The sequence below is a fragment of the Athene noctua genome, unplaced genomic scaffold (assembly GCF_965140245.1).
Source record: "Athene noctua unplaced genomic scaffold, bAthNoc1.hap1.1 HAP1_HAP1_scaffold_79, whole genome shotgun sequence".
NCBI lineage: Eukaryota > Metazoa > Chordata > Aves > Strigiformes > Strigidae > Athene > Athene noctua.
In genome coordinates this window covers 453,974-481,898 of record NW_027437566.1, presented here as the reverse complement: position 1 = coordinate 481,898, position 27,925 = coordinate 453,974, and the positions used below count along the sequence as shown (strand labels likewise).

The following is a 27,925-nucleotide window of genomic DNA, read 5'->3' as shown; positions in this document are numbered from 1 at the left end:
AATAGTGGTTTTCATAGGAGCTGCATCTTAGCTAATTGAGATGACAGAACTGTTGGTGTTAAGACTGATTAGAAGTCACCCAGCCATTGGTGCGAGGGCAAAACAATATCTGTTTTCATGCTCCTCTGTGTTTTCTGATTTCTGGCACGTGTTTTGCATAAACTGGCCTTAAGGTGTTGCAGGTTTTCAGATCTATTGTGTCCTTAACATTAACATTATAGTAGAACCTGTTAGGCATCTGTGTAGTGCATTTTTTAATCTAATTTGCAACAGTACTTAAAACCCATTTAATGTTCTGTCAATCAATGTACAGTAGTTTTATCGGAAGAAAGCGACGCGAAAGGTGATGGTGAAGACACTCAAAAGCGTTACAACTTTCGACAGAGGAAAACTGTTCAGCGCTATCAAGCTCCGATGGCAAGTACGTTATATGCATAGTTCCTCTTCAGACTAATTTCTTGCGTATGAGTGAGGTTTTGTGGAATGAAAATATATATACACACACTCCTATTTACATTTCTTACCTTCATTCTGCAAGTAAATTTTATTAAATACATGTATCCTGTGCACATGATCTTTCTTTGCCATCAGTCATACTTACTGTTGATTTTTGGTAAAAAAGTTACCTACATATCCTTCGAAGAACAGTAATTAAACACTCTTGATAATCTTCCCCTTGTGTTCTTCAGTTCTCCTTAAAAAGCAGGTATGTGTTTTTTGATTTATACTGTGCACTGATTCACAAAAAATGAAATCCCCTTCCCAAATCACTTGCAACTTCTTCTGAAATTAGAGATGGGTGAAACACATCATGTTTTCTGCCTCCTTCACTATCCTGCTTTCTCTTAAACTTGTCTGTAACATTGTTCTAAATTCTTTGCTTTCAACAGAACCGGAAGAGCGTAAGATGTATTTTTCTGGCCAGTCACAAGGGTCTTCCAGAAGAAATAAGAGGTTGGTGTATAGTTCTTCTATTGAATAGTGATAGTTCTTCTTTATCAATAGTGCCGTCAGTCACATTATTGAATGAAGCTTTCAAGGGTTTCTGTATTGGTGGTAATTACAAGTTAATAGTAGGATTATCGATGTGGTCTGAGGGTATAAAGACAACGAATGTTGGGGGGGAGGCTATACTTTTTATTAGCCATTAGATTTTTTAAAAAGGGATTTTTACTGCCTTTTTACTGATGCTACCTAATCACTGATAAGGTGATTATGGAGGTTGTGGCAGAGATTGTGGAACTGAGATTCTTTTATTGTGTAATTGAAGCCAGCATATCTGTCTGAAAATCATAGACTATTTAATCTTGAGAGATACAAATTATTTTCTTAAAATTGATGATAATAGAGGGAGAACCTGTATGGAAGTTTTAATTTTTTGTTGATCACTCAAATACTGATTCCTCTCTGGAATCAGTTAATTTTTCCGTAAGAAACTGTTCTTAAACAGGAAAAGTGCTAAATGAGTTTATAAATTGCAATAGTAATGACAAAGGGATTTTGGATCCTGTAACCGGTTAGAGCATGGAGAATGGGGTCTCTTGCTAGATAGGAAGCGCTTTGTTTTGCATCCTTGAAAGCAGACAGTTATGGAAGGAAGGGGTTTTGAAGACAAATTTTTAAATAAGTTAAAAAGGATTATGTTTCCCAGAGTGGATACATAATGCTAAGTGAGGTTCTGTTTGTGTGTGTGAGAAAGATTGGACAAAATGAGTAATCTGTTTATGAAATTTTGTGAACTGGTTAAACATTTTACCTTCCAAAGAAAAACTAAATTTTGCTGTCACAAGGAAAGTCATGTAATGTAACTTGAAATCAGATTCATTCATAAGAGTGAAACGATCTGGAAACTTAATAGATCTCAAAGTAAATTCTGCGATAGAATTCACTTAGATTTCAATATGACTTAGTGCATACTTCAGTTTGGTTACTTGCTTGTTTCAATGTATGCAGACGGAGACAGGCAGTCCACGACAGTGATTCCTCATCCTCATCGTCATCTGAAGATGAAGAGCAGTTTGAGAGCCATAGGAAGAACACCCATAACAGAGATTTAAGAAGGTTAATGAAATTGGAGAATCTGGGAGGAGTTTGCATCTGCCTAACTGTGAAATGTTATCCTCTTCCTCTTGTGCACTTTCTAAACTGTCGCAATATCTAATCACATCTGTTGATAGTGACAACTGTAACTGGACTCTCTAAAACTGGATTTTTAGAATTGATTTTTAAGAAGCAATTTGATCTCTAGGTGGGAATGGTGGGAGGAACACTTATATCATGTTTTAATTACTGTGCTTTACAGAGGTTTATTCAGAAAGAAAACCACTGTAAAAAAAAAATGTTATAAATAGAGGAAATGACTGAGGTTTTGTTACATAACAAATGCTCTAGAAGAACTATTTTAATGACGGTTTAACAGATAAGTTTTCAGCCTGATGTCTTTCAGACATGTGTGTCTTCTGGCACATATATCGTAAAGTCCTCAGCAAGTCCCAGCACTGGTGCACAGCCTTCATCATGTTAATCCACACTGAAATAAGTATCCCCTTGGGCTGTAACTTTTTGAATGTAAAATCTTTAAAAGATGTCAGTGTATTTTAGGGGGTTCTTCCATCACACGAGTCAAGGTCAGTTCATGGTCTCCACGTACAGCATAGCTGTTTCTTGCATTCATACTGGCGTGGATATTCGTAAGTGCTAAGAGTTGTTAAAATAATTAATGCTTTAATGTCTGGAGTGACCATTTTCCTTTATTTACTTATGGATATTAAATGTAAACCCATTTGAAGGAACGTTTAACTATTTAGGAAGTTTCTGGTAATTCGTGAGGTTTTTGTGCATTCGCTTCCCATCATTATAAAAGCAAAAATCTTCTAGCTGCATCGTAAGTTAGAAAGCGCCTTTCTCTTTCTCCTTAATTCAAAACAGGTGTCTTCCACTAAACTTTGGGAAAGATATGTTGAAGAGAATTCACAAGGATCGAATGAAGATTGGAACAGGTCTGTCTGATGGTGATCCAATGCAAACAGATGGTCTGGTAAGTATTTTTAGTTCATTGTGTCAGTGAATTGTTTACAGGGCTTATAAAAGCTTTCAATAACGTGCTGTCTACAGCTACCTTGGTTAACGGTTTTTCTCGAGCAATTTGAAACTGCCCAGAATGTTACATTTGTGCTGACATGTGATTTCTGATGGAACCTTATTGTGGGTGCAGCTTTCTTTAACATGCAAAAATGTGTTCTACTGAATTTATTTTTAGGTACGATTTGATGGTGTGGGTGGTCTTTCTGACCACATTGCAGCTTTAAAGGAGATGGTCATTTTTCCACTGCTTTACCCAGAAGTCTTTCAGGGATTGAAAATTCAACCGCCAAGGTAACAGACATTGCTTGAAACTATAATTCACTTGTTTTCCGTAGAATATTTGACTGAGGTATCAATATATTTACATGCTTCAAAATTTTCAGTGATGTTGATGAGGATTTTAGCAGTAGCAAAAAGTAATTTCTTGAAAATGGATAGAATCCAGAATACGTGTGGGCTCAAAGATTTAGTTTTTGGTGAGAATACACTTTAAAGGTGTCTTGCCTTTAAAAGGTGGCGTTATGTTGTTTTTGAGTGCTATGTACAAGTCAGCTTAATTAGTTTACAAGCAAGGAGGAGTTAATTATTGGTAGTCATGTGTGTTGCTTGGAAGTCGTCCACTTGTCTCTCCCACTGACTCTTTCGTTCTGTGTTTTTTTTTTTCAAGTGCTCAAGTAGCAATTTTACAATTGATAAGACTTGCAACTAGAACCTTGCAGTGTGTGTTTGTGTTCGGGCTAAAATAAGAATGTGTCCACTTCTTATACAGCTAAATTAGTTCTGCATTATGAGATGAAATTATTAGAGATCTAGTTGTTAGCTTTATATGCTCTTCGTCAGCAAAACTCGATCACGGACATTGAAATATGACTTTAAATTCTTTGCTTTCAGGAACTTAAAACTATTGTAAATAATCAAAATAAAATCTCTCAGTGTTTTGCTTCTTTCTTCATTGGAATTCTCTTTGAAAGAGCAGTGTATTAGTTTTTTTAGATGAAGAGTATGTTTATCTGGAAATGCAGAATATCCTCCCAGCTTTAGAGTTCCTCCTCATTTATCATCAGCAATGGATGGTCTGGGAGTCCAAATCCAGTAATGCGGCGGGCGGAGGAAGCAAGCAGCCGATTCAATGTGAATGATAGAGCAAGCTTCAACTTTATTAACAGAAATCACCCCTTATATAAGCACTCTACAATAATCATGCATACTACTCACAAATCTATTGGATACATGTAAAAAGCTACATTATAATATCCCAGCCCCCTGTGGCATCTCAGACATGTCACAACATCTTCCCTCTTCTGGCCTGCCTCCTTTCCCAAGGTTGTTTTTATCATCAAGGCCATTGTGTACCTCAGTTTCTCTCTTTGTTAACATAACAGTCTGTTGTTTGGCATAACTGTACCCTGGGTTTATTCCTTTGTTTACCTCAGATGGCTGCAATCAGCTTCTGCAGAGACCCATGGCCTTGCTCTCTGCAAGCCGTTCTCCAACAATTCCCCCTTTTTCTTTTTGTGCAGGCTGCACAAGCATAAATTTACTAATATTTGTCATTATACAACTATATGCTATTTTAATAATTACTACAATCAATAGTACTATTCCTAATCACCGCAATCCTTCTTGTAACAGACCTTGTAGCCATAGGGACAGACCAAACACAGATTGTAACCATTTGTCTCAAGGATTGACAACCACTTGTGTTTTTTGTAAACGTTGCTTCATCCATTGTAATTGGTTTTGCATTAATTGACTGTGGTTGGATAGATTAAAACAACACATCCCATCAAAATCTTTACATCCATGCCCCTGGGCAAGCAAAAGAAAGTGTATGGCAGCTCGACTCTGTAATACAGCACACCTTAAACTGTCGAAGGTACCTTATCGAGTACAAAGCATCCCACATACTATCGAAGAGCAATCACATGAAAGCAAACAAACTAGGATTGGTTCTATACCACTGTCCACAAGCCTTCACGCCCTCTATGGTTGGTCCCGTTATGGTGTTCACACGTAGTTCTTCTGTTAGGCAAACATTTTATTTCCCACAGTCCAGCATCCTTATTTCTTTGCTACTCACGCAGTTTCTCATCCTCTTGGCCTTGCCGGTGTTCTTCCCAACAGCTACAGCCTGATTACAGTGATGCCACTCAGTCTGGATCACTCATAACATGTCCGCTGTTTCCCAGGCTTCCACAAATCCCCCTTTTTGTTTTTGAGTGATCCAGACCCCTTTTATTGTTCAGTCCATCGTTCTCATAAAACACTTTCACACACAGGTTAATATCATTAAAAGGATTACAATGACAATTTAAACTGTTATTCCATGTAAAAACAAAAGAATTTTTTAACCATCTAATAATTGGTAACCTTTTAGTCAAATCATTATTAAACTTTCTTCCTTCTTCAAGATGTAAATTTATTGTATAAACATCACTACAAAACCTAGTGCTATTCACCGGTACTGCTGAAGGAGTCACATCTTGCCATCTCAGCCAGATTGTCTGATTATACCAACCATAATGACCAGTACAAATGGCATACCAAACAGGTCTGAGATGGGTCGGCAGCAGTTGCTAAGCCCAGGCAAAATGCCTACTGTTCTGATTGATCTTTCCCTGCCACCTTGGCACAACTCTGCAGTTTCTTATCTATCTTACGAGGCCTGTTCTTCGTCAAAGCTTAGCTGTTTGTCAGAAGCTGTGCGAGGCCGATGCCTTCCAGCCCTCCCTTTTCTTTGTTTTGCTGTGGCACCTGCAAGACTTGTTTGAGAGCTGTATCAATTAAGGGTTAGACAAACTTCAAAACACAGCATACTTAGAATAGTTCTAATTAAAAAGAGTAGACTAATTTCACTATCCATATTTAAGGGATATGACTAAGTACAAAAATAAACAGTAAGGAAAATACGGTACTAACATTCAGATCCGCAATTGCTGGGGAACCCTGGATGCAGCGAGAATTTAGAGTGCCCTTCCTCACAAACTGGAAACCCTACGTGATGCGTCCATCCGTAGGTGAGGCATCCAAAGTCGCTGCAAGCAGGTCCAGCCTTCAAAGTAACAGGCCAAAATAACTGGCAACTTCCTTTGAGCGGAAACATCTGATTTCATCCTCCTGTTGGGTTCCACCTGGAGCCTGGCCAGTACTCCAGGGGGAAAACCAAGGGAGTTTCTAAATAAGGTTAAATACTTGAGCTCTTAATTCTTAATATTACTAAACAAAGAAAGTGGAATACATATATTCTTACAGCATCTTATCCTTATTAATAACTATATTTTATCTAAACTACATTTTGCACAAGTGACTAGTAAGCCTATATATTTCATTAAGGAGTTACAATTACTGTTAGCATTTTCTCTTAAAAGAATTGGCAACTGTAGTGTAGTTTGTTCTGTTGCAGTAGCAAACATTACTCAGACATTCTGCTTAAAAGATCAGTCGAAGAGACCGCAAACTGTCAGCACAGGGGCACCCACAGCACCCACAGCTGGATCCTGAGTGCTGGCTGCCTCTCACCCTCAGCTGTGGTTGCACACACCTTGCTGGTGACCATTGGAGACTGAGACCTGTGGAGACACAAGCATAACCTCTTCCCCAGGTTATTAAAGAAAATGGTCCTTCCCAGTTACCCCTTTCTAGGTTTTTGTTAACACTTGAGCTTTGCTCTGGACTTCTTGTTGATCTGGTATCTGTGATGAAAAATGACACAATACTGGTGACACCTGTAACACAGGGGAGATATTTAAAAGGTTTGAAGAGATGGAGTCTGTCTGGTATTCAGGGCAAGTTGCAGTGATGTTTTTAGCTGGATACCTTGATAAAGAAAACTGGTTTTGTGTTGCTCTGACATTCTGGTGGAAGAAATGCATGCGTTTTACAGCAGAGCAAATGGTTGATCTGGAGCCAAGATCTCTCCCCCCTTTTGTTTTTGCAAAAGCACTTTCAAGGTCTGGTGCGCTGTTTCTACGATGGTTTGTCCTGTGGGGGAATGCAGTATACCTGCGATGCTTGTTAGCTATGCGGTGAAGATCTTGTTTTGGTTTCTCTGTAAGTACTTTGGGTGATGTCAGTGAAGGATCTTTTCACCAAATATCAAATAAGCTATGCAGATCATAATGAGTTAGGCCCACGGCTGTATCTAATTTATGGTTCCTAACAGTGTCTGTAAATCTTTTAAAGTCTTAATAACAGTTTTAAGTTGTTGCAGGACAATACACACAGGTGATTCGGTTTACAAGGTTAGTGTCAGGGTGGGTTTCAGGGTGGGTTGTGCTACAGTGGTGATTAAGACAAATTTGATGCAATTTGAGTTCCTCATTGAGTTATACAGTTATGACCCCAAAATGCAATAGGGGTTTTCCAATATAAATGGATTAATATTTGCTACCCAATTTTCTGGGCCTCTTACATGAATGAGATCCTTGCTTTAAATTGTTACCGCATGACATCAACCCTGAAAAGCATTTGAGGTACCAGGGCTAACAGCCAATCTGCTCACAGATATTATGGTCACATTTGCTGCAGTATCTAAAATGCATGTCAGCTCGACAGATTTTTTAGCTTTAACGAGAGTACATTTTACCAGAAGTTAACCTTGTGTTACTGTTTTAGTCCAAAAATATGTAAGGGATACCTGTTGATCCAAATCCTGAGTAATTGCAGCGTCTTTAACAAGCTGAACAATTTTTTGCTTTTTTTTTTTTAATTTATTTTTTTTACTTTTTGTTTTGTTTTGTTTTGTTTTGTTACAGAACACAGGGGTACAGACCATAATTTTGATTTTTCTCTTCATAATCAGCATCTACAACCCCTGGTAAAACAAACAACCCGTGTAAGGTTGCAGATGACTTTTTAACAATATTTTCGTTAGGCAGATGGTACAAAGGTGCACTCTCCCCACAGAGTATGCACCTAAATTCAAAACAACAATCAACACAGAATTACTGCATCCTGCTAGAGGTATTTTACCTTGTAACAGTTAGAACACTGAGCCCAAACAAACCGCAGCGCCGATGACCCAGCGGGCGGGCACTAGGACCCTGCAGTTCCTGGCCGGCCGCTTCCCTGGCCGGATCTCCGCAGCTGCAGTGGGCCGCGTCTCACACACACACACACACACACACACAAAAAGGAGCTCCTGACACTCATCACTCACAACATAAAATGACAAATATTACAAATACGAAGATTCCATTAAGAACATCTAAAGCCTGTGCTGCATAACCCTGCCGCTTTTGGCGGGGGGGGGGGGGTGCTGAGAGCGCAGTGCCGGGCTCAGCCGCAGGCGGCCGCTCCGCGGGGGGGTCGGGGAGGCCCCGGGCCGCCGCCGCCAGCTCCGAACGCTGAGCACGGAGATCCACACGCTCGTTGTTTCAGATAGAATACTGTCCCGGCGTGAATGCCGGTTTTTCTTCTTAAAAGTGTTAGCCAATTTCTAGGGGGCCAATCGATATCCCTGAGCCATCGCCTCCAGTACAGCTGGTGTAGTCTGAGGTTTTGCAGCCCGTTCTTATTAATGCTTACATCTTTAATAACAGAAAAATGCCGTTCTTCCCAACGTGGCTGATGACTCGGCTCATAGCTTACAGGAGTAAGAATTCTTCTTGCCGTGTCCATATTCCCTTGCACCAAAGTTATTTCGCCTCACTTTTACGATTTTTTCGCCTCAGTTTTATCTATGGATCATCCCCAATTAAAGGAGGATACAGACCAGACAGTCCAGACTCTTTTTCAGGATTTACAGCATCAGGGTCTAAAAGATTATCTCACCATTCTGCTTCTTCAAACAATAAATTTGGCTCTTTAAAGTGTCCCTTAGCCTTGCCCAGACCAATCAGCGCGGCTAAGTCTTTTTTAACGGACCTACTCCCCGCTTTTCTAAAAAGCGCTGTAAAAGTTGAATGGCTACCTCTCGTTCCATGTGGCTGCCCGGGCAGCAACTCCACAAATTCCACAAATTCCACACCCCTGGCGCAGCTGACGACCTTCCTTAAAGTCCGATCAAGTAGCCAAACACCAGGGAGGCTTTTCCTGGGTAACAATTCCCTATTCAGCCTTAAATTCCTCTGGCCTTTCCTGGGTCTCACCCCTATTCGGCCTGGCCTTTCCTGGGTCTCACCCCTATTCGGCCAATAACGGGGTAGCCATCCACGGACACCAAAATCTCCTGAAGCCGGACCAGCTGCCTCGATGTCAGACTTACGAATCCCGACGCTTTAGGAGATGGCACACGTCTTACTGCCGTCAGCAGCGACCTTATCGCCTTCCAGCTCCGAAAAATCCGTTCCGCCGCTTCCCGGGTTCCGTCTGGTGGAAAAGCAGGGTTCGGGTAACCCTGTTCGGTGCGCCACTTGCGGCGGGCGGAGGAAGCAAGCAGCTGATTCAATGTGAATGATAGAGCAAGCTTCAACTTTATTAACAGAAATCACCCCTTATATAAGCACTCTACAATAATCATGCATACTACTCACAAATCTATTGGATACATGTAAAAAGCTACATTATAATATCCCAGCCCCCTGTGGCATCTCAGACATGTCACAACATCTTCCCTCTTCTGGCCTGCCTCCTTTCCCAAGGTTGTTTTTACCATCAAGGCCATTGTGTACCTCAGTTTCTCTCTTTGTTAACATAACAGTCTGTTGTTTGGCATAACTGTACCCTGGGTTTATTCCTTTGTTTACCTCAGATGGCTGCAATCAGCTTCTGCAGAGACCCATGGCCTTGCTCTCTGCAAGCCGTTCTCCAACACAGTAACTTAAAGCTTTTTGAAGGAGAATGAAATGCTTTACTACCAAATCTTGATTCTTGTGAAAACAAGAACGAATATGCAGTGCATCACTAAAAACTGAACTGGTGATTCATGTTAGAGCCCAGTCTCATCCTTCACTGAAGTTTGTTCTTGTTTGGTTCCCCCGTGCTGTAACCACCCCTGTTGGTTTGTCATCAGTTTTGGAAGTGTCCTTGTGGATCTTTTCTCAGGGTTTTGTACATCTGTGTTATATTCTTTATTCATTTTGTTTGCTGCCTTGTTGAATTGTGCAGGAACACAAAACTTCCATCCAATTTGTCTTTTCTCACACTTCAGCTGTTACTGCTGTTGTATAGATGAAATCTTTTATTTAGGAGAGAAGAGTTGTGCGTTTTAGGGATGGGGGTTGTAATGTTTTTTTTCTTAAATCTTTTTTTTTTTTTTTTGTAATTGCAGAGGCTGCCTATTCTATGGTCCGCCAGGGACTGGGAAGACACTGGTGGCTCGTGCACTTGCTAATGAATGTAGCCAAGGTGGCAGGAGAATAGCCTTTTTCATGAAAAAAGGTGCTGACTGCCTGAGTAAATGGGTGGGTGAATCTGAACGAGAGCTTCGTATGTTATTTGATCAGGTAAGGTTGAAATGTGCTATGTGTTCTGAGCTGTAACTGTAATTTTCTGTGGTGAGTATTTTTAAGAACAGTTCACTCTTTTTTGTGTTTTGTCAGTTCCTTCCACTAAAATGGGATTGCCCGTGTTTCCTTTTTCAGTGGGTTTTTTTAGGGGCTTGAAATCTTGAGGTGTACTGTGAAAGATTAACAAACAAGAAAACCTCGCAAAGCAAACGCCCACCCTCTGCCACAAAATAAAACAAAAACGCACCACCAAACTTTCCCCCCCCAAAAAAAAACCAGCCACAAAAAGGGTTTCAAGAGGCAAGAGATATGAATCATAGAACAGAATCATTCAGGTTGGAAAAGACCCTTGGGATCATGGAGTCCAACCATCAGCCCTGCTCCACGAAGTTCTCTCCTACACCATATCCCCCAACATCTCATCTAAACAACCCTTAAACATATCCAGGGATGGTGACTCCACCACCTCCCTGGGCAGCCTATTCCATTGTCTGACCACTCTTTCTGTGAAAATTTTTTTCCTAATGTCCAGTCTAAACTTCCCCTGTCGGAGTTTAAAGCCGTTCCCCCTTGTTGTGTCACCTGTGAGAAGAGACCAGCACCAACCTCTCTACAATGTCCTTTCAGGGAGCTGTAGAGAGTGATGAGGTCTCCCCTCAGCCTTCTCTTCCTCAGACTGAACAGTCCCAGCTCCCTCAGTCTCTCCACACAGGATTTATTCTCCAGGCCCTTCACCACCCTCATTGCCCTCCTCTGCACTTGCTCCAGCACCTCGCTGTCTCTCTCGTATTGAGGTGCCCAAAACTGGACACAACACTCCAGGTGTGGCCTCACCAGTGCAGAGCACAGGGAGACTTTCACCTCCTTATGATATGGTGGCTTTAGATCAGAGGGAGAAAGATACAGGCTAAAAGCACGGTCATTCAAATTCATAATGGAAGCTTGCTTCCAGAACCTGTAATTGAATTAAGTCCCGGCTCTGTTCTCAGTGGTTGCCAAAGAGCTGTAAAAAGTACTGGTATGATTTGTTTCCTATCACCCAGTCTCAGGGGGGCTGACATAGGCTGCTGTCTTCTGTTACTCATGGCACTTACTCCATTTGCTCAATTAGTAGAGATCCCTGATGCTAGTCTGAAGATCTAGTTCTAGTGACCTTCCAACCATAACGTTTTTCATGCATTTTCTCTTTAAAATAGTGCTGGTTTACTTCTGTCAGCATTCCTGTGTTTTCATTCCAGGCCTACCGGATGCGACCCTCAATTATTTTCTTTGATGAGATAGATGGTCTTGCTCCTGTGAGGTCCAGTAAGCAAGACCAAGTTTACAGGTAGTACATTTTTTGTACCTACATAGAAACTGCTTGATCTTTGTGAAAAGAAGATCACAACCTATTTAACTTTGTGACACATTCATTTATCCTGAAAACTAGTAATACAGTGCTACTAAATTTCCGTTGATTTTTAAACAATAGTTGGAAACAATTCACTAAGCTTGAGATCAGCACAAGGCTTGTGTTACCTTATCTATTTTTTGTATGTCTTCAAATGAGTCACTAATCTGTTAAAAATCAACTAAAAGCTTATCCTTTTGGGGTGATCGTTGGAGAAGGCCATGTAAAACATAACAGAATTTACTAAACCAGTGAATTAAAATTATATCTTCCTGTTAGCTCTCTTGTTTCAACACTTCTGGCACTCATGGATGGCTTAAACAGCAGAGGAGATGTTGTGGTAATCGGAGCCACCAACAGACTGGATGCCGTAGATCCCGCTTTACGAAGACCAGGACGCTTTGATCGAGAGCTCCTCTTCAGCTTGCCAAATAAAGAGGTAAGAACTTAAACTGTCTTAATGCTAATGTAGCAGAGTCCATCTTTATAACAAAACGATGTAACAATGCAGTATCACGGAGCAGTTAAAATCAAAACCGGTATTGTACAACGTGGACGAAAGAGGGATATCTGGAGAGACTGTCTTGTACTGTGGAGGGCAGATCTGATACTTGAATATTTATGATTAAGTTCTGTAATTAGTTCTGGTTTCACTGTGACCAGCCAAGAAAATGGGATGCTTCTATCAAATGTTTAAGAAAGATTGAATGTATGAATTGGCTACAAATTACTGCTATCTCATCTTGGAAATGAAAGAAATGGTGTGCACACAAGAATTTCATTTTTGATAACAAAAACCTTAACCAGGGTGCAGGAGTGAATGCAAAATTTCCTGTTGCCAAAGCAGTTCATGCTTGCTTACTTATTTAATTCACTTGGGCACTTTCACCCTGAATTGTTCTTGCTCTTGGTTTGTGAAGGGGTAGCAGCTCTTCTGTGTTGGATTGTTCCCAGGCTGGGTATCCTGGGAGAGGTACTTATTAACAGGGATTTGGACAAAGGGGTGAAGGACGCTGCACAGGTGGAGGGCTTGGGAAGCTTCTAGCTCAACGGTGATAGCTAAGCAATGAAAGTATTATAGCAACCAAATAATAATAATATCATTCTAATTCTATTATAATTATTTAATTACAATATTATAGCAACCAAAACATATTGAAAGGGTGACGACAGCGTGCAAAACTGGAAGGCTGGTTTTGTGTTTTCCCTCTGGCTGTCACTGACACTTCTTTTTCTTTTATTAGTGCTTTTTGGAAAAAGGATAAAACACTTACTGGATTGAAGGCTGATGAAAGTGCACTAAACAGTGTATTTAAAACAAACATGTGTCTCCAGTTTTTACCTGCTCTCAGCAACAGGAGAGGGGGCACCATGAAACAAATCAAATATGCTACTCCCTACTGTGGAAATCTAGAAATCTGCCCTAATTAAACTATGTACCAGGAAATACTTAAATGAAAGTCTTGCTAATTGGAGATGAGGATAGGCAACATTTGACACTTTCTGGATCAGTGACAGTAGTTTGAGTCATAATTATTATTCTTTGTTACAATTGTAGCAATTTGAAATGTTGTGCTAGGACTGTTTTCCTTGAATGCATCTGCAGAAAAGCAAATTTGATGAACTAATGAGACTGTCACCATGAAGTTTTGCTGAATTTGAGAGAATTTTCTTTGGTCAAAAATCTCTGTTTGCAAATAATTTAGTTATTTTTTCGCTACAGGTTCTTCCTTAGGACCATTAGGTCTTCTACTTGTGGAAACTTACTTTTTATGGAAGCTATAAATGCATTTGATTTCACTGCAGACCCCCAGGAAGAGTTTAATGTAACAAGTTGAGAATGATTAAATATTGTGCTTGAAAAAGCAGAGAGCATATTAACTGAACTTTAAAATTCTTAGAAGTTTAGTAGAGAAGAGAATTATTTGTATTATTGTGAGGTTTTTGGGGGTTTTGTTCTGTGGTTTTGAGGTTTTTTTTAAGAAAAAAACTGGGACAAACTAAAAGGCAACCATTCTGTTTCCAGTCTAGAAAAGAGATTATAAAGATTCACACGCAAGGCTGGAACCCTAAGCCATCGGACAGATTTCTTGAAGACCTAGCTGAAAAATGTGTTGGTAAGTTTGAAAACTAAGTGAGTTACTGTATGTGACTGAGCCCCAAGGAATCTGGGCTTGTGTCAGGCGCTACCCCAGCTCTTGTGCCTTGCCTTCAGAGTGAGGCGGTGAGGCAACTGGCACGTCTAGGGAGCAAATAACGACAATGTCAGATGCTTCTTTTCTTTTGATTTTATTTTGTCTGTCAGAATGTTGAATGGGGTTTGGGCATCTTCCTTGGGAGCAAAGTTTTGACTGTGATGCTGCTTCATAAGTGCAGGATATCAAGCTGCAAACCACATAACAAAATTTCTCCGCAGTGCAGTCACTCTAAATTCTCTCTTAACCAGTTAATGTTGGGCTGTATACAGAGTCTTTCAGGGTTGCACTTTAGAAACCTTGGCCTTTACTTCTGTGTCGCCTGAAACTGACCTAACGTGATTCTTGTTTTGTTTATTAGGATACTGTGGTGCTGATATTAAATCGTTATGTGCTGAAACTGCCCTCTGTGCTTTGCGTCGCTGCTATCCTCAGATATACAAAAGTGATGAGAAACTGCAGTTAGATATCAATTCTATTAAAATAACAGCAAAGGATTTTGTCGTGGCTATGAAGAAGATTGTTCCATCTTCACAGAGGGCTGTGACTTCACCTGGGCAACCGCTACCCCCTATTTCAAAACCACTGCTTGAAAACACCCTAGCAGAAATTTTACAAGCCTTACAGAAAGTATTTCCCCATGCAGAGACTGCACTAAAGGAGAACCAACAGCAAGGTACAGCAAGAACATCCACTTTAAAATTCTGCCAGGGCAAAAGTTCTGGTTTGTGCAGTCAACATAGGCAAACCTCTCAGCTGTAACGATAGTAGAATGTGATAATATGCATGTGCACAGTGCTGCATGAGAGCTGTGAATGACTTGTCGTTTGGAATAGAGCGCTGTGTGTTCTCTGCTAGAGCACCCTGTTTCTGACAGTAGCTAACACGGTATTTGTAATTTCTAGAGATGGATCTAAAGTTTAATGTATGGGGCACCTCTTTCAAAATAAATGTGTAAATGGGGAGACAAGGGTATTTTTACATGAATGCTTCTAATTCCTGTCTGAAGACTGTCAGGACCACAAGACAAGGGGTTTAAGCTAAATACTGGTTTAGGTGTCATGACTTTTAACCATAGTCTCTGAATTGAAATGTTTGTGGATCACACTGTACACTTGCACGTGAGATCAGAATGTTCTAGGAGTGGATACTTCAGGGCCTGGCTTGCATAGCATATGTCACCTCATGCTCCTGACTGTATCAGCCCTGATCAGGTTTAGTCTGTCAGTTGGTGTGAGCAAGTAAATGTATCGACTCACTCCACTCCTGATTAATGGAAATTTGTGAATAGTTAGTTGTTATGCTCATTGCTGGAGAATATTCCACCAATATTGCTCCCAGTAGGTCTGGGAGATGTATTTGCATTGGGGAAAAACAGAGGCAAAACTCCACCAGCCAAATCAAAGCAGAGAGGCTCGGGGATTGGTAATGGCATTCTCTCTCTGCTGCCCGCTTTACCTTATCTCCTCCTTCAGTGATCGGCAAGGAGCTGTATTTAGTAGGTTATTATATTCTGACTTACTAGTCCGAGACAAATGGAAGTCTGTGGCCATCGCATTCATGCACTAATTGCATGAATCGCATTAATTGCTCCACATCCAGTGGGGGAACCTCCTCCAGAAAGAAGTAGCCTTATTGGGTTTTTCACGTGTCTGGGAACTACAGAAGTTGTTCCTAATCGTCTTTATTCTAAGGAAAAAAACCTCCAAGTTTTCACCAACAGAGGGATAATAGCTTACGCAAATCACGGGATGTAGGACAGCTTTGTAGAGATCTGAATCTGTGGTAGAATGAACTCCAGAAAATAGCTTTCAGCATGTGCCCTCAAATACAAGTGGTTTCCAACACTGAGTTAGAAGCTTGATTAATGGATTAATGTGATATTGAGAGATGGACTATTGAGGAAAGTTAACAAACGTATCTTTCAGACAGTTTAAATAATATTTTAAGAGATGATGTGATTGACAGCGATGAGGAATTACCATCAATCTTTGAAGATGAGCCAACTCATAATATGCCTGATAGACAAAAGGAAAGCCTCCTCACTTTCAGCAGGTAAATGTTTATCCCCTTTATGTTTATGTTTTGAAGATGGCTGGGTCTGTAAAGAGTTTTGATGTGAAGGGCGGTAGATGAAGGAGTAAAGTGGGGGGTGGGGGGGGTGATCAGTCTTTGCAAGACGTAAGGGTGAAGGTCCAGCTGGTTACTAATGTTATAACGGAGTACATGATCATAACCCATTAAACTGAACGGCCCGGCCCTCTTTTCCCAAGTCAGTGGTCTACAGACTATTAGAACATGATTTAACCCATGGTATTCCTTGAAAGACTCAAGACCAGAGAAATGTGCTGTCTGTCCTTCTAGCTAAAAAACTCCTATGGATTTGTGTAGCCATCTTTTGACCTTCTACCTTCCAGGAGTGTTAAACCAGTAGCAAATTATGTAGCAGAAACAAAGTTGAGAAAGGGCTCGTTAAAACACTGTGAGAAAAACATAAATGATGTCTGCATTTTGTAACTTTCACCTACTAAATTAATGTTAATCTTTTGACATTTTACTGTGGAAGTCGTATAAGCCAACAGTTGAAAAAAGAGATTCCTGTCATCCCTGTAGTGTCAGTTATTTTTCTCACTTTCTGTCACTGTGCTGTCCAGAAAATCTTTGGACTTGCTGAGCTTGGTTAGGTCTCTAGGATCTTTGACTTGACCCAGTAAAAGTACAGCAGTATTGGGGTGGAAAAATCAAATGCTTTTCACAAATGTGTTTTGTGGGAGTAAAGCAACATGACTGAGAAACGAATGCACAATTCAAAGTGAAACAATTAGAGTGGCTGAATAAAACAAATCTAAATCTTCTACGTCTTCAGTATACCGCTGTAATTTAACCGATCCAACTGTGCACTTGAGATAACAGCTAATGTGTTTCCGTGCCCATGTTATTTTTTTTTCTAAAAATATGGTTCTGCCCCTTCCTTCCCACAATCTCCAGTAACTATGGCCAAATTTCAGCTAAACTTGACAGGTGTAGAGATCTCACAGTTACTTAAACTGGTGCGTATGGGTGGTGAAGAGATCCAGACTAGTGTGTGCTGAGAGTTGTTTTCCCCCATATCAGGTTACTGATGAGTTGTCATGTGTGTATTGAGCTGGACAGTCCCCCTGTGGAATTGAAGAGCTGGTACTTAACTGAGCCCAACGAAGAGCAGACACGCTGGGGATTGGCAGGTTTTCTTAGGGGAAGTAGGGTACCTGTTTGTAATAAAATGGGCTGTGATGGTCTTCCTGATCACAGGCCAGCTTCTTATTTGCTTGAAAATGGAGAGTATTTACCAAAAGAAAAAAGTGCATAGGAAAAAAAAAATTAACATCTGTATGCCTATTCATCACGTCCTTTTTAAACTTACTTTCTCCTTACTGTTCTAGAAATGCTCATTATCAGCCGACATCTTGCAGGCCACGGTTCTTAATAACTGGAGATTCAGGATATGGGCAAGCTTCTCATTTGGCACCTGCAGTAATACATGCCCTGGAAAAGTTTCCAGTTTATGCACTAGACCTAGCTGTTTTGTTTAGTAGCGTCACGTCTCCAGAAGAAACATGTGCACAGGTATCTGTTTCCTCTTTAATCTCCTAAAATACATGAACTGTATGTAAACCAGTAAAGTAAGCAAAATTCATTGTTAATGGAGTTGGCCTGGCTTGAATGTACTGTTATGTTTACTTTTGTCTGAAAATCCGCTTTTTTTTCTAGATGGGATGACACTAAGGATGTTGTACATGCCCATATTTTCCATTTCAAATTAAACAGTGAGGATGTTGTTAGCAGCTGGGGAAGATGGGAGGTGCTGCTAATAAACGTCTCATTATGGCTAGGAATCCTGCCAGACTCGGTGGGATCCAGAACGTTGTTTTCATTGCTGCTTAAGACTCTGTGCTCCCAGGAGATAGCTCTGCATCAGCCCGACTGTTTGTCGTGCACTTTCTGTAGCCACCTTTTATATTGGTAAAGCAATTGAGGTTTTAGGGAAAAGAAGTGTTTCTTTTTATACATATACAGCTGTCCTGCTGCAGTATATGCAGTAGAAGCATTAAGATTCATGGAACCCTTGCATTGGTACTATGGTGTGGGTTCTTAACTAGAAAAATTAAATGTAAGCAGATTTAGCACTGCTTTCCTTTTTACTTGTAGGCAGGAAATCCATTTCATTGTTTGACATCACTGTATTAAAATATTCTGACCTTTAATAGCAGCTTTTCAGAGCTGTACAAGTAATGACAGACACATTTACATGGCCAGATACTCTTTAGTCGTATAAGAGGAGCAATTCCTTTCTTGTTATGTGGTGGTTGCATCTGAAGTCCTATAACCAGCATGTCTAGTCGCTGCCCAGATATACCACATGCACTTCTCATCTTGTGACAGCACTCCCAGAATACTGATAATCCCAAAGGGTGCATAGAGAAATTTGCTATGTGAAAGGACTGTTGCCACTCTCCTCATGCAGTAGGTGCATGTCTTCCTTTGTGGTTGAGGTACTACCTGTAGGAAATGGCTTGTGATCTTTCAAAGCATTGGGATCTGGTCTGATGGATCCTTTGGTAATGAGAGGCTGTGCGTGGCTGACCTATTCAGACAGGCTAAAGAAAGGTCACAAATCTTACAAAATGTACTTGAAATTATGAATTGTAGCCAGGCCTCTTCTACAGTCTCAAGCCTCATCTTCTCACATAGGTCTTTGGTTGTTCTGACTCTGCTCCAGGCTGACTTGAATATGTGCCCACTCTGAATTGAAAATGGTGTCGCTGCAGTCATGTAGTGATTTACCCAGACTAGTACATCTTGCTGAAGGGTTATCTTGTTCTCCTGCTAGTCTTGGGCACACCACCACACCAGCTGAGTTGTGAAACACTTTAGGAGTTATCTTACGCCTAGGAAGTTTTGAAATCGGTCAGAAATTCAGATCTGTTTCTATCTGCGTAGCAATGTCTATATTTGAGTCAAAGTGAAACTTTTACCTTCTTGTTAAGAAGTTCTTCTTCTGCTGGTTTGTTTTGATGTTTTGGCTTCGTGTACAGCGCTTTCGTAAGATAGCTTGACTCTTAGTTTGACGTACTCGTTACCCTATTCTACATGGTTTAGTTTTCTCATCCAAGCTTTTCTTTTACCAGCTGATGCGAGAAGCTCAGAGAACAGCACCAAGTATCATTTACATCTCACATATCCATTGGTGGTGGGAGGCTGTTGGACCTACATTGAAAGCTACTTTTATAACACTACTGCGGAACATTCCAGCATTTGCTCCAGTTTTGCTGCTTGCAACATCTGATGTGTGTCATGCAGATCTCCCGAACGAGGTACTTCTGTTGATATTTGTCTTATTTTTTTTTTATTCACTTTCTTGTTAATTGATCAGTCCTTTAAGAACTGGAGTACTGTGCCCTGTTAAGCAAATTTACACTGTTAGTACTCAGGCACCCTATCCAGGTCTCTTAAAATTTGCTTAAATAAAACAATGCTGAAGGCATTTGTGTAAAGTGTTTTCTGAGTAAAGAGATTGACTTTGACCCAACTTTTCCACCTTCTCGCACATTCATGCTTATTAGACAGATGTATAAATTTACTTCAGATCATAATTCCAGTGACTTCTAGATAGTTAGGTATGTTCTTAGTCAAGAATATACAGTGTTTGCCATGTAAATGGGAAAAAGATATTTTTACTGAAAACACTTTTACTGAAAATGAAAGATCTTTTTACTGAAAAAATAGAGTGGTCACACCATTAATGACAGAATGTCATTTCAAATTTAAATACCTCCATAAAAATTTCAATCTCCATGTAAGTGAACGCTTTACAAATTAGAAAGCTACGTTCCAACTTCTCTAACTTGGTAGCAGATTTTCACCTGTATTCCTTAACACAATTCAGTAGGAGTACATGCGTGGCTTTCTAGACATCTGAGAGTGTGCATTAAAGAAAGGTGTTCCAAATGTGAATATGCTGCTCTGATTACTTTGTCTCAGTTACTGGGGGGGGGAGGTGTGTTTGCTTAGCTAGACGGTTTTATCATCAAGGGCTTTGAAACGGTTTAACTTTCTACAGAAGTTTTTAAGCTGTTTATAAATTCCTTCTAAATTAAGTATTGAAATTCCTTCCATACCTTTTGGTAGTAGAGATTGAAAAATGGGAGTAAAACTTGGAAGTATGCAACTTCAGACACCTCACTGAAATTAATTTTCAAAAAACCCAAACCGAAACACCTTACCAAAAAGCCCGCACTCATCTGCTGAACCCTGCCCATTCCTTCTGTAGTTGCCATAAAGATTCAAACTAAAGGGCAGCAAGGCAGGTAAATGCAAAATCATCAGTCTTGGAGGTGGTGAATGTCACCACTTTATCAGTGTGTCATATGGTCCCTTTGTTGGGCTTGAGCTCTAGGGAAGTTTCTTAGAGAAGATACGTAATCTGCCGTGCTAACCTATGAAAATCTAGCCTTTTAAGGCCAAGAAGATAACTTTTTCACAGTTTGTCTTATCTAGATGATTATTCGGTCTAATTTAGAAAGGTACTCATCTTTTTGGAAGAGAATATAAACTTGTGTAGCCTTCTATCTGTAATATCTTTTCTCCTCATGCTTTAGATAAAAGACTTGTTTATTAATGATTATGAAGTTTTCCAACTCCACTTGCCTAATAAGGACAAAAGAAGAAAGTTTTTTGAGGACTTAATTATAAATCAAGCTGCTAAACTTCCTGCATCAAAAGGCAACGCAGGTGAGGATATACTTCGCTAGCTGTAAGTTAATAGGTACACAGTATTTGCTGTGGTGGTAATTTTCTATCAATAATTTTCCATATGCTTGTGTTTGAGTACCATAAATTGAGTAGAAGTTTCTGATTGATTTAAGCTTGTCAGCCACTGGAAGAACTGCCTGAAGAACTGCCTGTAGCACTGCCGCCTAAGCCTCCAGAGCTGACAGAGGAAGAAATAAGACAGCCGGAGGAGCAGAAGGAAGAGATGTTGCATCACCTTAGGGTTTTCTTACGGAATGTGACTCTCAGACTTGCCGCTGATGGATGTTTCAGAGCATTTACAAAGCCTGTTAACCCAGGGGAGGTAAATGACTGTTGTCCTTTAATACCATTTTATCCGTGTGTATTCATCATTTCTCTCTGTCTATTTCTCAGTGTTTGTGTTCTCTTTATAGGAAGGTTTATCTTTGTTTTTCGGACCATACTGTTCTGGTCTTTCAAGAAGCAGGAAGTGAATTTTGCTTTTGCTGACTCCTTGAGGCTCTCGAGTGTCTGTTACTTGACTATTCACTGGACGCCCTGGGTTCCTTCTAAAATGCCATTAGAATTTTAGAATATTTTAGTCAGAAGGGACCTGTGGCAGTCATCTAGTCCAACTACCAGTTAGACCAAACATCAACACAGTTTGCTCATTAAAAGGCTTTGACGTGTAGGCGTGTTACAGCACTGAAAAGCAGAGAGATCTCTTTCTTTATTCGAAACAGTATCTATAGGACTGTTTCAATAAAGTCTAAAGCTCTTTCACTGACTGTTGGTAGTTTCTTTGAGGACAAGAGTAGAAGCAGTAGTTTTAAAATAAATGTTAAGATTCTATTCTCCGTTTCATCTGGGGCTCCTCAGTATGAGATCAACCGTAAGGGCTGTATGGTTTCTTCTTCCTCCCATACACTTCTGAGTCTCTTTCTCATTGAATTTATTGAATAAGTCTAAGCCAGGGACATATACTTCCATGTCAGCTGTAGTTTTAATAGAGCTTTGAGTTTCAGCAAAGTCCTGCTCCCCTAAGCATCCACTGACTTGTTTTTCCCTTTACTTCTAGTTTCCGAGATGTGAATAATCTAAGCAATCATAGATGTCCTCACCTAAACTAGTCATTAGGCTCCTTTTATGGTCTGAGAAAAGAAATCAGCACCTCTGGGTCCAGTTAACTCATTCTAAACTAGATGTCTAGGACAGATGCTTCCATGGTGTAATTCCTGCAGCCTTTTCCTTGCCTCCAACAACAAAGAGAATCTTAGGTGGCTTCACTGAGAAAGGTTTCTTGGCTGGGATTTTCTGAAGCAAAGTGAAATGAATCCCACTCTGGGTGTCTGTTTTCTTCCCTGCCCCACACAGGCTTCTGACCTCCCTGCTGCTTTCTTTCCCTCTTCTGGTCTGTTTCTTCAAAGCTAGTTGAAGTAGCCCTTCTATTTTCAAGAAGAGAACTTGTTAATTTCTGTGTTTTCGGATGGATCGTAAATATTTGGGGTTTTTACAAAGTACTTTATTTGACTTTATTAAAATAATTAATTTTGGTAGACAATGTGTTAAATCTCTGAGCATGTTTATTTCATTTGTAGGCATCTGATTATGCCAGAGTTATTAAGCAGCCCATGGACCTGTCGACCATTCTTTCTAAGATTGACTTGCACCAGTACCTGACTGCAGAAGATTTTCTAAAAGACATTGATCTAATCTGCAGCAATGCTTTAGAGTACAACACAGCTGAAGATCGTGGAGGTGAGGATGTGTTTTTATCCTGGATTTGGAAAAATTTTAAATTTATAAATTGATAGATGTCATCTGTGGGATTAGATCATTTTAAACACCCACAGAGAGCGTTTCTTGCCAGGTTGCTAGTGTTGTAGCGTTGAACTACGTGGGTGTGAAATGGCGATAGAAGTGTTGATCAGTAACTAGTGCTTTTGCTTTAATAATTAACTCTTATGTTGGTTTATATATATATATATCTAAATATATAAATATATATTTTTATATATATATAAATATATATATATATGTGTGGATATATATATATGTGGATATATATATATGTGGAAAATATTCACTGAGATAACCTTTCATAACCTACCTATGACAAGAACAAATCTTTCTAAGTAGTCAAAATAAAGGATTTCATTGGCTGGTAGAAAATACTCAGTTCTGACTGTAAAATTTCAGGTTGCCTCATTAGGCACAGAGCTTGTACTTTGAGAGATACTGCATACGCCATAGTGAGGGCAGAACTGGACAAAGATTTTGAACAATGCTGTGAGGCGATTGAAGAATCTCGTAAGGAAAGAGGTATGTTTTTTGACGCTAAGGACTTTAATACTTGTCTTAGTATTTGTGACCAACAATGCAAGACACAATTCTTTGGTCTCTTCTTTCCTGCAAGGTTGTAGCTCTTCAACATATACTCCATCTTACTGCTGTGCAATGCCAAAGCAGAACTCTGTTCCTGGGTATAAGGAAACAGAACCAAAGTGTAATGAAAAAATGAAGATGCCAGCAGCACCGATAAATTCCAGTACACCCTGCTCTAAAGGCAAGTGGCATTTTATTCACACTTTCTTGGAGACGGTGTTAAAGTCAACAGTGCCTTCTCTGTTCTTATCACATAACAGGTTACTGTGATGCCTGGTTCTTCATGCCAGAGTCATCATATTTTTTAACTTGCTTCAAAATATGAGATAAATCCAGAGATCATTCATTCAGTATGGTTATGAAGGTCAAGTACAGTGGTTAGTTTACATCGTAAGATACTGGCCTTGATGGCCCAACTGACATGTAATGGCTCCTAAATTGCTACCTCTTGAAGCCAAAAATGTTGTACCTGGCAGTTGCTGAACAATCAACTAGTTCTTAGTTATATAATAACAGCATTTTTCCCTTTCCTGCCCAGAAATGCTAAACTCTATGCTCCCTCTTCCTGTGATTTCCAATTGAAGGGGGAAAGGGGAAAAAAAATAGGGGAACAATCATGATAGATATGTAAAGGAAAGATCATGATTTCCTCACTCTTCCTGTGAAAAGGACATGAAAGAACAAAGGGACTTGGGTGTCTCCGTTAAAGCACATGACATAGTGTGAAGTTTCCTGGGTCTCACTGGCATGACTGAGAATTTTGCCATTGACTTCACCCATATGCTTTGAGCGGTACTCCCTGAATACAAAGAATGGTGGCTTTTTCTGGAAGGCGAGAATGCGAATTATGTTTTAAACAAGGTTAACTGAATCAGAAAGCGTATGAGGCATAAGTGTTTACGGACAATGTTTTCTCCAGCAAATATTCCCTTAGAATTGTCTCTTTAACTCTGCCCAACACACATTTAGCTTTTGAAGTTTACAGCTTTAAAACGGATTTGAAGAAGGGCTTGTCTCCAAACGCTTTTCTGTTTATCTAGATTAATTCACGGAGTAAGACAGTAAGCAACTTCACCTAATAACCTTGCTTTGCAGTAATACTTCCTATCAAAAGTAAGAATTTTCTGCTCAAAAAATCTTGAAGCTGATGGTTTTGTGAATGGAAAAATCTAATAGCAAATTGACCTCATTAATTTGCAACTCTTTCTCTAGACACATGTAGGGAGACAGACACTGGTACTTGAGCTTCTTTGATCATTTTCCCTGTAAGTCAAGTAAGATGAGGATGCTGGATTTGGAAGGACAAACTGCTTGGGTAATGTTTTGGATTACTTTTTCTGGTATCCCTTTGTAGGTGTATCAAAAAGAAAACACAAAAAGAACAAAGGCTCTTTGGGTATCAGGGCAAAGAGGAGGAATTTTCAGTTCAATAAAGAAAATAAAGTTCCGGAAGAGCAAAATGAGGTAGAGAGCAGTGAAGAGTCTCCAGAAAAACATGTTTCTAATATGGATCATGCTGAAGTTGAGCCCACACAGGATTACTCTGTGGAAGAAAATGAAAATATACTTCGAGAACGACAGAAAAATGGGAATGAAAATAAATCTGGGGCAGAAGATGAGACATTTTTCCTTTTCACAATGCCTGCTTTTGAAAAGAAGAGTGTCGTGCTTCCTGAACCTTCAGACCTAAGAACGAACAGTGAAGTGATGGCTTGCCAAGTAGCAGACTGTTTGGAAGAAGGAAATTCAAATGGTAAGTGAAAGGTCAAACAGGTCATGTAGCTCCTTTTTATTCCTAAGAGGGTTACACTACTTAGTAGGATTTGGTCATCTTTAATGCCATTCTGTTATTGCTGCTGTATCTCCCTAGAACCAGCACTCAATGTTTCTTGCATAATGATGCCGCTCCTTTAGTTATGCTAGCCAAACTCATGGGTTTTTGCAGCTGCTGTTTTTTTGATTCTGAGGTGTGTTTTTCAAATGGCACCAAGCTGTGCTTCAAGCAGTGTGGACACAGAGTCACATGTGGAATAGAAGACATATGTCCTAAAGTTTGCAATGTAAGATGTGTTTCCTAGCCTGAATTACTTTGCAAGTTTTACCATGCAGTGCTGTAATGGCAATGTGACGATATTTTTTCCCCTGCCGCCTTCTGTAGTGCTTTTTTTTTGTGTCTGAGTTGCTGATTTTTATGGAGCAGTGACTTTTGCCAGAAAGGAAGTGAAAGTCAAGCATTTATCAGTGAAAAAATGGTAACAGTTTTGTCTCTGTCATTCCAGAAAGAACTGTGTTCCAGGTACAGGATACTTCACTGATACTGTATTCCAGATAAACAGAAATTCTGACTTAAGAAATTTGTGTCATTCCAGATTTCTGGGTATGCTCTGTAATTCATGAAAGATATTCTCCGGTCGAAGAGCTGCAGGTGATACATGTCAAGCCATCCACGGGGACTGCCACACAGCCAACGATTGTCGATTACCAGGAGTTCACAGTAAGTCTAATTTCTGTTTTGTTAATACTGAAGCGGGACATTTTGTTGCTATGAGTACAGTTGCCAATTAAATGCCAATTAAACAATGGCAATTAAAACAATATATGGGGAGGATATATGGCTTGTGAAGTAATTGAACTGGTAATGGGCTATGACTGTTGTGTTTCCACACCTGGTGTAGACTGTTGTTCTTGCTTTTGGTGAACTAAATTTTAGGAAACTGGGTTCTCTCCTCATTTTTTAATTTAAGAGGACTTGCTGAATTTTAAAATAGCCCACTGACAACCTGCTGGTACTGTTGGTTAGTGATGTCCTAACAGTTTCTGTGATGGATTTGGGGGTTTTGGTTTGGTTTCTTGCAGGTTTTTATTTATTAGGAACCTGAAAAGGACCTCTATTGCTACAAGTGATGACTTTAAACCTGAAGTTAGCAGGCTGGCATAAAGCTCATCATGGCTAAAATACAAATACCTGCTTTTCTGAAATTCTTTCAAAATCCAGTGTTAGAATTTTGCATTCATAGTTACAGTGTGATAAGGATTTTCCAGTCTCTTGTAGGAGAGAAGTTGCTATCCTAGGCTACAGCTGGGGAAAGACTTAAAGATGGGCCCAGCTGCAGGGAGTAAAAGAGGTTCCTTAACATGAATTGGAGAGGGTAGAAGAAGGACCTGATCTTCAGGGAATATTGCAGTGAGGAAAATTAAGAAAATGGCTAGGTTGCAGTCCTGGAAGTTGGCCAATGCAGAGGAGGGCTGCTGTTTACCTGCCATGATGAGAAAGGGAATATTACATGGATATTTCCCCTGTTTGGGGAATTGTGGCCAGACAGGAATCCCCTTTGGTGAAGGGGCTCGTCAGCACAGTTCTGTCATGTTTTTAAGCTGTGACTTAATTTGTAGAGGTGAAACTAACTTTTTAAAGCTGGCTTCCTACAGAAGCAGATTTCAGGGAGGGGGTTTTGTTCATGTCTTCCTGTGTATGCAGAGGAGCCACATAGGTTTTTCATAGAGTCAGGGTGCTAATAATGTGCTCCAGGGTTACTGTCCACTTGGCAGGTGGTAAGTACGATAGAGCCTTTGTATATGTTTCAGCTGCAAGGAGTGACACAGTCATGAAATGCATCTGATGTGAGGCAGCCAGACTTTGACGATGGGCAGTTGTGAGGCAGTAATACTTTCATTTGGTATGGCTGCTCTGTTAAGCTAATCTTCACAGCCTCACACACCACCCAGATACTAAACAACTACAGCAGGGGAAGAAGGTGCTGCCACTCCCTTGTTCCTGTTGCTTTCCCAGAGATTATCACATTCACATCTTTACCAGAAACAACTATGTGAGAGATGGGTCATCTGCTACAGGCAGAGATACTCTACTAGTTTATCCACTCGTCAGTTTAAAGGCGGGAGCTAACGGATCTGACTTTGCTTTCTGATGTGCTTCAGACACCTGAGCAATGTGTTCTGCCAGCAGCTGTAGGCACAGTACACGTTCAGGTAATGGTGAGCCCCTAAGGATGCTTCTGTTTCCAGCTGGCACAGCTGTATCTAGAAGATCCATTGTGTGGTGCCCTGCATTGCAGAAACAGTTTCTCTCATGAAATGCAATGGTGGCTTTGCTGTGGCAGCTGCCCTACAACAAAGTGGATTGTGTCATTCCCTGCTGTTCTGGAAGCAGTTGATTCACAGTTATGATTGTTGATGTGATTCATCAGTAATAAAGTATTGTCTGAAATTTAATCCTTCCTTTTTTCTGAAGTGTGAAAAAAACCAACCTCATTTTCTCCAGTTAAATCTTGTGAGGTATTTTATCTGTTCTCTGAAGCATCACTCATTTTATTTAACAATATAAGGAAGTAGGATGTCACTTGTGTTGTGCTGTTACTGTTTAGCTTCTAAAAACATAAAGAGCCTATGCAGAGGTTCTTGCACTATTCTCAACTTGCTGTTTCCATTTTTTTCTTCAGCAACTGTTGCATTTTGTCACTGTGGCAACTGAGAACTTCAGTATATTTCAGCTGGAAAAACTCTATGCTGTTCTTAGTCACTGCATTTACCAACATCGGAAAGATTACGACAAAACCAAATTAGCGAAGGTACGTTTTTCTTGTCTTACAGCACTTTCCATCACTGTTATGCATGTGTGTGTTACGCATGTACATGTACTCTAGACATCACGCTTACTTAGCATGACTCTTTGGTGCCTAGTTACCTGTGTGACA

The 27,925-nt window shown here is 40.1% G+C and overlaps 1 pseudogene; it reads left to right on the top strand.

The window, feature by feature from the left end:
* The window catches only part of LOC141955029 (ATPase family AAA domain-containing protein 2-like), a 45,816-nt pseudogene that overhangs the window by 16,500 nt on the left and 1,391 nt on the right, over nucleotides 1-27,925 (top strand).